A 13,830-nucleotide genomic window follows, 5' to 3' on the forward strand; every position below is an offset into this window, starting at 1 on the left:
CAACTGGGCGGCAGGTGAGTTTCAGAACTAGACACAATATCATACGGAATTAAGCCTGTGGCGACTCCAAAGATGTGGATGGAAAAGTAGTAGCCGAGTGGAAATCGAAGCTGCAAAATTTAATTTCTGACTATGAACGTAAAGACATTTTCAACGCCGACGAAACAGGATTGTTTTCTCGAGCCTTGCTTTCAAAGTCACTCGCGCCTCGTGGGGAAAAGTGTGGTGGGAGTAAAATTTCGAAAGAAAGACTTACAGTACTGTTGTGCGCTAACATGGAGGAGGATATGGAAAAGTCCGTGGTAATCGGGAAATGAGAAAAACCAAAGTGTTTTAAAAACTGGAACTTGTGCAAGCTTCCGGAAAATTGGAGAGGCAATGGGAAAGCATGGATGACCAGTGCTGTAATGGAAGAATGGCTGAACGAATTTTAAATGTAGGCTGAAGGAGGAAAATCGCGAAGTTATTCTCTTTCTCGACAATGCTACTTGTCACCCACATGTGTTGCTTTCCAAAGTCAAGCTAGCCTGGTTTCCATCTAACACAACCAGCGTTGTTCAATCTACTGACCAAGGAGTGATTTACACCTTTAAATCTCACTTCAGGCGTTTATTGATGCAGTCGCTGATCAAGAATGTTGATATAGCTGACAATACCTACTCCCTACACGCTCAGTTCCCAGAATCGACGCTGTAAACTGGATCAGTTTGCTATGAAGCAGATCAAACCTCAAACAATCGTAAAGTGTTTTTCAAAAGCGAGATTTTCAGAAAATGATGACGTCGGCACACCTGAGGAAGTAACTGAAAATGCTGCCCTGATATCTACGCTGAGCCAACAACAGAATTTCTCATGTTATGTAAACGAATACATTCTCAGCGACGACCAGCTTGACCAAGCCCGATTGCTGCAGTCGCTTAAGTGTAGGCCTGTATCCAGTAATCGGGAGATAGTGGGTTCGAGCCCCACTATCGGCAGCCCTGAAGATTGTTTTCCGTGGTTTCCTATTCACACCAGGCAAATGCCAGGCAAAGGCCACGGCCGATTCCTTCCAATTCATAGGCCTTACCTATCGCATCATCTGCATAAGATATATCTGTGTCGGTGCGACGTAAAGCAACTAGCAAAAAACGACCAGCTTGACACTCACTACAGTTTGTGAGAAGAAGAAGCTACGTGAATAATATGGAACCATATTCTAAAAATGATCGAATTGTGTTTTTATATACCGTAAGAAGTATATATGGATTAGATCCCCCATGTGCGTTTTGTGAGAGATTTTATAATATTATGTTTAGTTTCTAATTTAGAGATAACGTTCGGTAATCGCTATGTTCTTTCCGTAATAATTTATTATCGACTAGCTGTTACCCATGGCTTCGCTCGCGAGGATTTCGTAATTTGATAAAAATTACTTGTTCCTCGGTACTGCACTAAGACATTATCTGTAAATCCTTAAAGTATAAAAACTCGCCGAAAAATTGAATTTCATTTACCCCAGAATCGCCTTGTAAACCTCTTTTTTTGGCATTCCCTTTTGGGGCTCAGATGACCAGGCTACTGGCAGACCGTGCTCGATAGCTGCAGTCGCTTAAGTGCGGCCAGTATCCAGTAATCGGGAGATCGTGGGTTCGAGTCCCACTGTCGGCAGCCTTGAAGATGGTTTTCCGTGGTTTCCAATTTCCGCACCAGGCAAATGCCGGGGCTGTACCATAATTAAGGCCACGGCCGCTTCCTTCCAACTCCTAGGCCTTCCTATCCCATCGTCGCCATAAGACCTATCTGTGTCAGTGCGACGTAAAAGCAAACAGCAAAAAAAAAAAAAAAAAAAAAAGCTACTGGCAGACCTAAATCTGGAACACGGGACATGGAACTCTATGTATGAGAAACAGTCCTCTTTTATGTCATAAAATAGGTTTTTTATTTCTAAAGGTGATTCCGAATACTAAATTTCACGTCTGTAACATTTTAGTTTTTGAGATATAAGTACCGTCATAAAGATAATTCAACTCCTTTTTCACTTATTTTCGATCTCCAGCATAAGTTGATTTTCCGAAAACAAAAAGTACGTGTTTCTTTATTTTTAAAGGAGACTATAAATACCAATTTTCACGTCTGTAACATGTTACGTTTATGAGATATAATGTAGATATACTCATTATAAAAACTGCCCCACTCCTTGGCTGAGTGGTCAGCGTTGAGGTCTTCGCTTCACAGGGTTCCCGCTTCGATTCCGAGCTACGTCAGGGTTTTTAATCGGGTGTGATTATTTCTTATGGCTCGGAGACAATTTGTGTTTGTCCCAACATTCTCCTCTTCATATTCACTCAACACACCACATTACCAACCACAACAGGAACACGCAATAGTAATTACATCCCTACATATACGGCTACCGTCAGGAAGGGCATCCATCCGTAAAACAGGGTCAAATCCACATGTGCGACACAGTTCACACCAGCAACCCCACAGGTGTCGGTAAAGCAGTAGAAGAAGAAGATACTAATTTTAAAAATTCACTCGCTTTTTTATTCTTTTCACCCTCTTAAGTGGATTTTCTGAAAGCGAATATTTGTGTTCTTTTATTCTTAAAGGGGATTCCAAATACAAATTTTCATGTCTGTAACATGTTAGGTTTATGTGATATATTGTAGATAATTTCGCTGCTGTTGAATCCTGGAGCTGACATTGCCATGGCTACGGTAGTTCAATACTATATCCGATTCGTAGGGCAGGGGTAGTACGGTGCCAATATCTCCGTAACGGTTGGTTTTAGGGCCTTAAAACATGGTTTTCGTGCCAAAGGGCTTACCGAGTTCTGTTCTTTGCGTCAAGGGGATAAAATTGAACTTTGTCTCGTCCTTGTACGACAAATTCGATATTTTGCCTATATTAGCCTAATATTTTTATCTCCCCCCTTGCCCCCACCCCCCACCCACCTCGAGTTGTTTTGGAAATAAAATACAGCCGATGTTACTCACTAGCAATGTAGCTTTCCATAGGTGAAGTAATTTTTAAAACCGGTTCATTAGTTTTTTAGTCCAACCGGTACAAACAAATATACACAATTTTCCCCTTTATAACATTAGTATAGATTTTAATTCCCAAATATTTGGTCGAATTTTTAATACGAATCTCATGATGGCCTGATTTTATTGCCGTATGATCATAGTTTCGTTTCATCGTAATGATCATTCCTGTACATTTTGATATTCTATTTTAAACCATGATTTATGAGCTATCTATGAAGGAGCGTTATTGAATTTTCGATAGTAGTTCATGATTCTACTACCGATTCATTTAATGCAAGAGATAACTATGCCGTCGGCGTATTGTATGACTAGCTTGTTGAGTTATCACCTGCTGTAATTGGAATGTATATAAAAGATCAAAAAATCGGACTGAAAGTATCGCCTTGTGGCAGTCCGTTGGAAATGTACCTAGTATCGAGGATTTGGCCGTTGTTTTTTTTTTTACGAAAATGCGGCGTTTTGTTAACAGTCGTCTTATGTCAAGCCCACTGAAATTCATAAACCGACCCTATGAGCAACATTTTCACACCATTCATAGCAGGGACTGGCTGCATAAGGAATTGGCATTATTAGCATCGCTCATACCTCAGTCACTTTCTTATTGTTAAAGCCAAGGATAAGACAGATACAGATCTATGAAAATAACAAAATTGCTCTAGCCTATACCAGAAGACACAGTTCATAGGGAATTGCCAATATGTAATTCGGTGAGGAGTACATCGATGTCCACATTATCATATGCCCTTTTGCTATCGAGAAGCGTTAAACAGTCGCCTCGAATCCTCGCAAGTACTAAGTCGGTAAGTAATACGTTGAGGGCGTTCACCTTTCTTCTATCTTTCAGAAAAGCAAATTGATATGTTGGGAGTATATTATTGTACCGGGCGGTACACCTCCACGCCGCTAATTCAAAAGGTGTGCCAGTTGAAACTCCTCTGCTGGAGAAAGTCTGAACTTTATTGACGGTATTAATTTTCTACTTTCTCAGAAGATGTCACTACCTGTAAATTTTGGAGTTTTAGAACTGTGTCATTTTTGATGTGTTTTTGTTTTGCTTGAAGTAAGAAGTGTGAACTTTCTCTTCTAGAGGACACTACTGAAGAACTACAATAGTGCACCCTAGTGCGAAGAAAAAGAACTGTTCTTTGGAGAAAATTTTATTTCAAAAGTTTGTTCTTTGTTAAATTTATTTCAGTCATTGGTTAAGTTGGCAATATTACCCCTTTCTTTCCCCTTGTTTTAAATCTAGCCAATCCCTAATTTCTGAAATTAATTTTCCACCAATAATGTGTTTCTTCTTCATCTTGTGTAGGGGGTTCTCTTTATTCTCCAATAAAGTGATTGTGGGCGGGTGTTCTCATTCCCCTAACGCCTAGAACCTTCCGCGAGAGTATATAAACTGCTGATTTTTGGGACTCTGAGCCACTTTTGTTCCATCTTTCGGTGTGTAAAGTACATAGCGGGGGGCGGGAAGCGCCCCTGTCTTCTCCAGCCGTTTAACAACCAGGTAATGGCCTCTTAATAACTTCTTTTCTTGCTAGGTCGGCAGTTTGACTCTCGGGGCGGGTTCGAAGCGTTTCCTCCATGTAACCTTTTCCTAAAATGTAACTACTCTTTTCATCTATTCTCTTTTAAAGCTACATATTGGGATAGAGAGTGCTAACCCTCTCGAGCTCCCACTCATATTGTTGTGAGGTGAACTTAGTTTTCACAACCTATTCTTCCTTGACGTAATGTAAATTGTTTCTTTTGAGTCACCTCTTTAGTATGGGATTAGCCCTTGTATTAACGGCCTAGTGCCAAGTAGGTCTTAAACAAAGTGTATTAGGAGTGCAAGTTCGCCTCCTCTCAAATTGTTAGTTTAGAGGTCATGTAATCAACCTTTTTTTTTCTTTTTTTTATTTAAAAGGCCTCAGTAGGTTGGGTATTTTACCCCTGTGTATATGTCCTTAGAGGACAGCTTGAAGGTGGAGTTTGGTGTGGCCTGTGATTGGCTTAAACTTTGAGAGCAGATTGTTCTTTTGGAATTTGACTTTTGTATGCCTCGAGGAGGCTTTTCTGTGTAAAGAGGAGCTAGTGCTCCTGAATATGAATGGGGTTTTATGCCCCTCTGGTAAAACTTATTTTGAAGTAAGGTTGGGCTGATTGCCCAAGCATTGTAAAGTCAGGGCGCGAAGCACAAATCTTGTAAATATTGTAACTACCCTTTGACTTGCTACTTTGTACCTGCCATGCTTGTTATTCTTTATTTTTGAAAAGAAAATATAACCTTGTTAAATTTTAAATTAATTTTATTTTCGTAGTTCGAGACCCGTTCACGCCCGCACCTTCTTTCACCTCTACCTACCACTAAAACACGGTAAAAAGTGGTAGCAGAGCGTGGTTGAATGGGTCTCAATTTAGCCCTTTTTGACGGTTAAACATTGTTTTGTTCCGAACTCTAACAATTTTCTCAGTTGCTGGAATTTTTTTTTGAGTTTTTCAAAATTGTTCTGTCATCATGCCCGGCCCACGCGATGTTCTCCACCTTAACTATTTGCGCAAAGAGGAGTTGATCTATGAGTTAACTATCAGAAATGTGCAATCTGGAGGCACGGTTGCAGTAGACACAAACAAGCTTAGAGAGTCTCTTGAATTGCCCATTTCAATCCCCACCTTGGGAGAGAAAGAATTTGACGACTCTCTTTCCACGATCGTCGAGAATATTACTGGGCTAGCATCTGTAGTTAGTTTTTTTGATGAAAATGATCCTTCTCCTAATCAAATTAAGCGTGTGCAAGCCAGGCTATATCACTTTTCAAATAGAGTTAACGATCTGTTGTCTTTGAAGTTGAATGACGTTCAGAGAAAGGAAGCTAGTACGCTGCTTGAAAATATTTCTGCATTATCTAGCAAGGTCACTCAATTGTTAACTGGGGAGGTTCCTCCCAAAACTGATCAACCCGTCACGGTGAATGTAGGTAGCGAGGAAGAGCCTCATAAGGGAGAAGTCAATAGGAAAACCATTGCTGCTCAAACAACCTCTGCCCCATTGGACGAGTCTGAACGCCGTAACTCATTAAATAATGTACGTGCTGAATTAACTACCTTGCCATTGAAACCTTTACCTACTATGTCACCGGGGTTCAGCAGCTTGCCTCATCCATTGGCAATGTTGCTCAGAGGTATCTCTAAGTTTTCCGTTAATACCACCAGTGACGTAATTTCATTTTTAAGATTTCTAGTTGAATTTCAGGATCATGCCCTTGTTTTTTCTCTTTCTCCATGTCAAATTTTGCAAATTATCTATCCGTATGCTATTGGTATTCTCTCTGATAAAATCGTAAGAGCCATTGCCGAGCAATCATCTATTGAGGATTTCCATGCCCACTTGCTAGCTAACTTCATCCCTGCTAGGGCCAGGTACTCCGTTATTCAGAAGTACTATTATCGGGTACAGCGCTTGGATGAAAACTTGGCAGACTTCATTCAAGATATTAAGTTTTATACTAGGGTGTTTGCTCTTCATTTCCCTGAGGATCAGTTTGTACAAGCTATTGTGGAAGGGATCTCACCACCCTACAGGTCATATTTGTTTTTCGCGGCGTGCCCGCAAACTTTCTCGGAACTTGAAGCATTGGCCGTCTCAGCGGAATGAGTTAGATACGCCGATTCTTTGCGTGTAGCGAAAGAACCCCCGCCTTCCTTTAGTAATACTCGGCCTCCACCTCGCCGATCAGTCACCCCTCGTAAATGTTATGCTTGTGGGTCGCCTGACCACCTGCGCAATAAGTGTCCACTGATCAAGTCGAGTGGGACAAGTAATGGGGCTGGTTCATCACAAGGCTGTTTTAAATGTGGGGCTTTCTCACATATCACCAAGAATTGCCCAAATTCGAATAGCACCCCCTCCTGCTCAACTTCTGGTACAAATTCCACCTATGCCAATAATAAAAAGTGACTAGTGGCTTCGGCTGAGTCGACTAATCCATCTTCCCGAGACTCAGCCCCTAGTAAACAGGTTGTAAATTCAGGGAACGAGCAATTTTCAAATGCATCTTTTGAATGCCCCAAAGAGTGTCTTAGGATTGCGGCGGATTCCCCCGCACCTATTCCTTTTCTTAAGATTGAGTTAAACAATGAGCCTATAACAGCTCTATTAGATTCAGGCAGTGTCTGTTCGATTATTTCGGCTGAATGATATTCTAAATTGAAATCTGTTTGTAAACTACCTGACTATGTCTCATCTCCTGTTCTATATGTTTCGGCTAATTCATCTCCATTAGAAATTCTAGGTTCCTTACTGGTCAAAATACGTATTTTTAAATTTACATGGAAAACCAAACTGTTTGTGGCTAAGCACTTGTCTTGCCCCATCATACTGGGTGCGGACTTCATTTCTCACACTGGTCTTGTGCTCGATCTTCAGAGTAAGTCATGCACATTCAAATTTGCGTCCAATTGTAAAATTCCCTTGTTAAAGTGTAATTCTGTATCATGTTCACCTATTTCGCCTACCCAGGATGAGATGTTGTTAGACCTTAGACATCTACCTGAGGAGCAGGCTGATATTATTCGTAAATTATGTCAGTCATTTCCAGAGGTGTTCTCTGATACTCTTGGTGTTACTGACCTTATTGAATACAAAATTGAGGTCACGGATTCGATTCCTGTCCGTTTTCCACCTTACAGGCTATCTCCACCTAAAATGAGGGCTCTGAAAGAAATTATCGACCAGATGTTGAAGGATGGTATTATTAGGCCCTCTAAGTCAGCGTATTCTTCGCCTATTTTTCTAGTCCCGAAACCCCAAGGGGGCTTCAGGCCTGTCATTGATTACAGGGCTCTCAATCGGAAGGTGGTGTTACAATCTGTGCCCCTTCCCGACCTTCATTCTTGTTTTTCATGGTTTCGTAAGGCCAAGTTCTTTACTATCTTGGACTTGAATCAGGCCTATAATCAAATTCCCCTTGCCGAAGAGTCTAAACACCTTACAGCGTTTGCCACGGACTGGAATTTATACGAATACAACCGCGTGCTTTTCGGGCTCCCCACGGGAGCAGCTGTACTCACTAGGCTGCTAGATAGGGTCTACTCCGACATCAAATTTGAATACTTGTACCACTACTTGGATGATGTCGTCGTATTTTCGGAAACCTTCGAAGAACATCTAGATCATCTGCGAGAAGTTCTCAATCGCCTTCGTAAGGCTGGGTTAACTGTCAAGTTGTCCAAGGTTGCCTTTGCTAAGCCCTCTATGTCATTCCTAGGGCATATTGTGTCACCTGATGGTGTTGCAGTCGATCATTCGAGAACACAGGCCATCCGTGATTTTAAACCTCCCAAGGACGTTAAAGGTATCGCCAGGTGGATTGGTATGGTGAATTTCTTCAGGAAGTTTATTCCTAACTTTGCTAATAGAGCGGCGCCCTTAAACCTTCTTCGTAGGAAAGGCATCAAATTCGAGTGGGGACCTTCTCAACAAGCCGCTTTTTAAGATCTTAAATTAGCTCCCTGTAATGCCCCTGTACTTGCTATGCCTGATTTCTCGAAGAAATTCATCGTCCAAACTGACGCGTCGTCGTCAGCAGTAGCTGCAGTCCTTCTTCAAGAGACTGAACTAGGGAGGCGACCCATCGCCTATGCATCTAGGACCTTGTCGGCTCAAGAAGCCAAGTATTCCATCTATGAGCTCGAAGGTTTGGCAGTTTTATTCGCCTTAGAAAAGTTCCGTCTCTATCTGGAACACGTCAAATTCGACCTGGAGACAGATAATCAAGCCTTAAGCTGGGTCTTAGGTAGGCCGCGTCGTACTGGTCGTATAGCCCGTTGGGCCATCCGTATTTCTGCCTTCCAATTTGATGTCAGGCATATCAGAGGTACCGAAAATGTTGTTGCTGATGGACTCAGTCGTATGTTTACTAACGACGTCGAGACCCATGAACCGGTCGACAGTTCATCATCTCCCGAGTCCATACTATCTGGTGTTAATGCCATCTTAACAGATGCTCCCATGCTTTTTAGGGATATTGAGAAATACCAACGTGAAGATCCGACGCTGGCTCCGATAATGGAAACCCTTTCTTCTGGGGAACATGTCGTCCCTTATGTTCTGAGGAATGGTGTTTTATGTTGCCCTTGGAGGCATGATAAGATGATGAAGGTTGTCGTTCCAGCTGTTCTTGTGCCTATGATCTTCAAATACTATCATGAGACCCCATTGGGGGGGCATCTTGGAATCTTTAAAACTCGTGAAAAGATTCGTGAAAGGTTCTTCTGGAAGGGTATGGACGGTGAAATCCGTGAACTAGTGAAGGCTTGTAAATCCTGTTTGCTTAGTAAACCCACCATGTCCACCAAGGTAGGCCTTCTGTCTTCGCACCAAGCGTCGCGCCCCATGGAACGCCTGTATATTGATTATGTAGGACCCTTCCCCCAGTCAAAGGGAAATGCTAACAAGTTCATCTTTGTATGCGTAGATGGCTTTACTAGATTTTCTTGGTTAATTCCGACTAAGCTGGCTACCGCTCAGTCTACCATTACTTGCTTAAATTCTATTTTTGCTTCTTTTGGTCCGTGCCAATATATTGTATCTGATAATGCTAAGGCTTTTACATCTAATTTATTTCGTGAATTCTGTTTTGACTTGTCCATCTCTCATGTAACTACTTCTGCTTATTACCCTCAACCATCTCTGGCTGAACGAGTTAACCGTAATCTCAGGTCCGCACTTATTGCCTATCATCATGAAGATCATTCCAGGTGGGACACGTCCTTGCATTAGTTAGCTTTTGCTTTGAATTCGGCGGTTCATTAATCACATAAGTTTACTCCAGCCTCCTTGATGTTCAAGTTTGTTCCCAACACGCCGCTCTCTAACCTCTGGACTCTGAGTGACATTCTACCCGAGACAATAGATCCGGACAACATCAAAGATCTTTGGAAGAAGGCTAAAGCCAATCTTAAAGTCTCTCATGAAAAGGTTAGGGAAAAGTATGATCGTGGACGGAGACCCACCCCTTTGAAGGTATGTGACCAAGTTATGGTCAAGAATTTTGTTCACGCGGGCAAGCTTGCCCCCAGATTTCATGGGCCTTGTATCATTCTCGATTTTCTTACGCCGGTTACGTTGTTAGTAAGCAATCCAGCCACCGAGAGGATATTTAGGGTTCACCTGTCCCAGGTGAAACCGGTGTAATTTCTGGGTTAACTTGCTTCATATAATCGTGAAAATAATATGAAGGTTATATTTTTTTTTTTTCAATTTGTAGGCATTCTGCCCCTTCCATAATATTTTGTTTTATATGTAAGCATTTGTGTGAAACCTGCCCCGAACCGTTAAACTGCCATCCTGTCCTTGCCACGGCCATTACCACGCTCCCGTCTCCTGCTCCACTACACACAGTGGCTGGCTTAGATGAAATGCCATGGATATCTGCACGCCGCTGGCCCCTCAATCTCTCTACAAGCCTGTGCCCTCAAAAAACATGATGGTCCAACACAATTCTGCCGCCTAGCTTTTATGTTTCAGTGCCCCCGCAGCCGCGCGGCGCTGTGCCGCGTCTGGGTTTGAGGATGGGCCCCCTCGACCCCAGCGAGGACGACAAGTGCACGGCGAGCCGGAGCTCGCCTCCCGGCCAAGGCTGATGTGCGGCGCACGACCTGCTACTTGCCCGCAGCCTGTATATGTTCACCGCGGGCGCGGCGTGTTTCTACACCTCTGCTCCCCTCATAGTGCGGGCGAGCGGTATCTCAGGGTACTTGAGGGGTCCGAGCGGCCTCCTTTGGACGCAAGCAGTGGCGGCTGGTCTGGCCGTTAAAAGCATCAACGTTGAAGTACATATCCAGCTATATGGACACTCCAGTTCAACTTTACTACCTTTTCTTGGGTAGTCTACTGCAATATCTGGTGGACTTAGCAAATTTTTCCTCAACTTTAATACTAAAGTTTTTCTTCTCAAATCAACCTTCTACAAACATTAAAACAGTACTTCCGCTGTTACTACAAAATGTTTTGAAACTGAATCAAACCAAATTAAGAAAATCTTACAAATACTCCTGCAATTAATCTCCATATCAACATCAAATTGGGACCTGATTTTCAAACGAAAGTTTATGTCCTTCTGTGTTACCCCTTGGTGGAACATTTGGGGGGGGGGGAGGTCTGTACCGGGCGGTACACCTCCACGCCGCTAATTCAAAAGGTGTGCCAGTTGAAACTCCTCTGCTGGAGGAAGTCTGAACTTTATTGACGGTATTAATTTTCTACTTTCTCAGAAGATGTCACTACCTGTAAATTTTGGAGTTTTAGAACTGTGTCATTTTTGATGTGTTTTTGTTTTGCTTGAAGTAAGAAGTGTGAACTTTCTCTTCTAGAGGACACTACTGAAGAACTACAATAGTGCACCCTAGTGCGAAGAAAAAGAACTGTTCTTTGGAGAAAATTTTATTTCAAAAGTTTGTTCTTTGTTAAATTTATTTCAGTCATTGGTTAAGTTGGCAATATTACCCCTTTCTTTCCCCTTGTTTTAAATCTAGCCAATCCCTAATTTCTGAAATTAATTTTCCACCAATAATGTGTTTCTTCTTCATCTCGTGTAGGGGGTTCTCTTTATTCTCCAATAAAGTGATTGTGGGCGGGTGTTCTCATTCCCCTAACGCCTAGAACCTTCCGCGAGAGTATATAAACTGCTGATTTTTGGGTCTCTGAGCCACTTTTGTTCCATCTTTCGGTGTGTAAAGTACATAGCGGGGGGCGGGAAGCGCCCCTGTCTTCTCCAGCCGTTTAACAACCAGGTAATGGCCTCTTAATAACTTCTTTTCTTGCTAGGTCGGCAGTTTGACTCTCGGGGCGGGTTCGAAGCGTTTCCTCCATGTAACCTTTTCCTAAAATGTAACTACTCTTTTCATCTATTCTCTTTTAAAGCTACATATTGGGATAGAGAGTGCTAACCCTCTCGAGCTCCCACTCATATTGTTGTGAGGTGAATTTAGTTTTCACAACCTATTCTTCCTTGACGTAATGTAAATTGTTTCTTTTGAGTCACCTCTTTAGTATGGGATTGGCCCTTCTATTAACGGCCTAGTGCCAAGTAGGTCTTAAACAAAGTGTATTAGGAGTGCAAGTTCGCCTCCTCTCAAATTGTTAGTTTAGAGGTCATGTAATCTACCTTTTTTTTCTTTTTTTTATTTAAAAGACCTCAGTAGGTTGGGTATTTTACCCCTGCGTATATGTCCTTAGAGGACAGCTTGAAGGTGGAGTTTGGTGTGGCCTGTGATTGGCTTAAACTTTGAGAGCAGATTGTTCTTTTGGAATTTGACTTTTGTATGCCTCGAGGAGGCTTTTCTGTGTAAAGAGGAGCTCGTGCTCCTGAATATGAATGGGGTTTTCTGCCCCTCTGGTAAAACTTATTTTGAAGTAAGGTTGGGCTGATTGCCCAAGCATTGTAAAGTCAGGGCGCGAAGCCCAAATCCTGTAAATATTGTAACTACCCTTTGACTTGCTACTTTGTACCTGCCATGCTTGTTATTTCTTTATTTTTGAAAAGAAAATATAACCTTGTTAAATTTTAAATTAATTTTACTTTCGTAGTTCGAGACCCGTTCACGCCCGCACCTTCTTTCACCTCTACCTACCACTAAAACACGGTAACAATTATATTTGTTCGAATGTTTTGCATCTTGAGGATGTTTCCCTTTTTTAATATTGGTATATATGAAAATCATTCCAATCGGCAGGAATAGTATTGCAGTCGAGTTATGTCGTGAAATTTATTTAGTAATAACGTATACCTAGCGTGAGATGGTAGATATTTTAACATTTTATAAGTTGTATAATCTCTACCGGGCTAGTTTTTTGATCATCAAATGCCATATCGAGCACATTTAGTGAGATGTTTTGAAGGAGATTAAATAATTTCTCTGAGGAGTGTGTGAAATTATATTCGTCGAAGGTTCCACGTAATCTGGTGTTGTTGATACAATTGAGAAAAATCCGATAGGGTCATATTTATTGACAAGATTCGTATGGGCATGGCATAGATTTTTAGTGGCCTCCCATATATCTTGAATAGGAGTTTGTCTATATAGAGTCATTACAAAAACTTCCCTCGCATTTATCCTTTTCATCAAAAATGGACTGTATAGAAGCGACAATTTTTATACCGAATATAGTTGTCGTATGTTCCATGATTTCGATGTGTCTTTAAAGCGACTTGTCTTCGTTAGACTTAGGAAGCAAATTCGTAATCCCACTATCAAATCGAATTATTCTGCTTTTTAACGACCTTCTTGTTTTCGATGGGATGATAGGTATCTAAATATAAAATGCATAAATTGTAGTAGAAGTTTATAGTCAAGATAAATTTTATTTTGAATTGTATAGTGTATTTTATCGGCAATTATATTTGCGAATAAGTCTTTATCAAAGAACGGAGGTTACGCGAGGTAGTGAACAAGGAGACATTCCCATAAACTTGTGTTCGTATGTCTATTATTATTCTAAGATGGTCCCTTTGATGTATATCATGTTGTTGTTGTTTTTGTTTTAGTCATCAGTCCATAGACTGGTTTGATGCAGCTCTTGGTGCCACCCTATCCTGTACTAACCTTTCATATCGAGGTAACTATTTCATCCTACATCTGCACTAATCTGCTTGTCATATTCATACCTCGGTCTACCCCTATCAATATTACCGCCTAAACTTCGTTCAGAAACCAAGAGAACAAGTCCTGGATGTCTTAAGATGTTTCCTATCATTCTATCCCTTCTTATCGTCAAATTTAGCCAAATCGATCTCCTTTCACCGATTCGATTCAG

The sequence above is a fragment of the Anabrus simplex genome, chromosome 5 (genome assembly GCF_040414725.1).
Source record: "Anabrus simplex isolate iqAnaSimp1 chromosome 5, ASM4041472v1, whole genome shotgun sequence".
NCBI classification, from domain to species: Eukaryota; Metazoa; Arthropoda; class Insecta; order Orthoptera; family Tettigoniidae; genus Anabrus; species Anabrus simplex.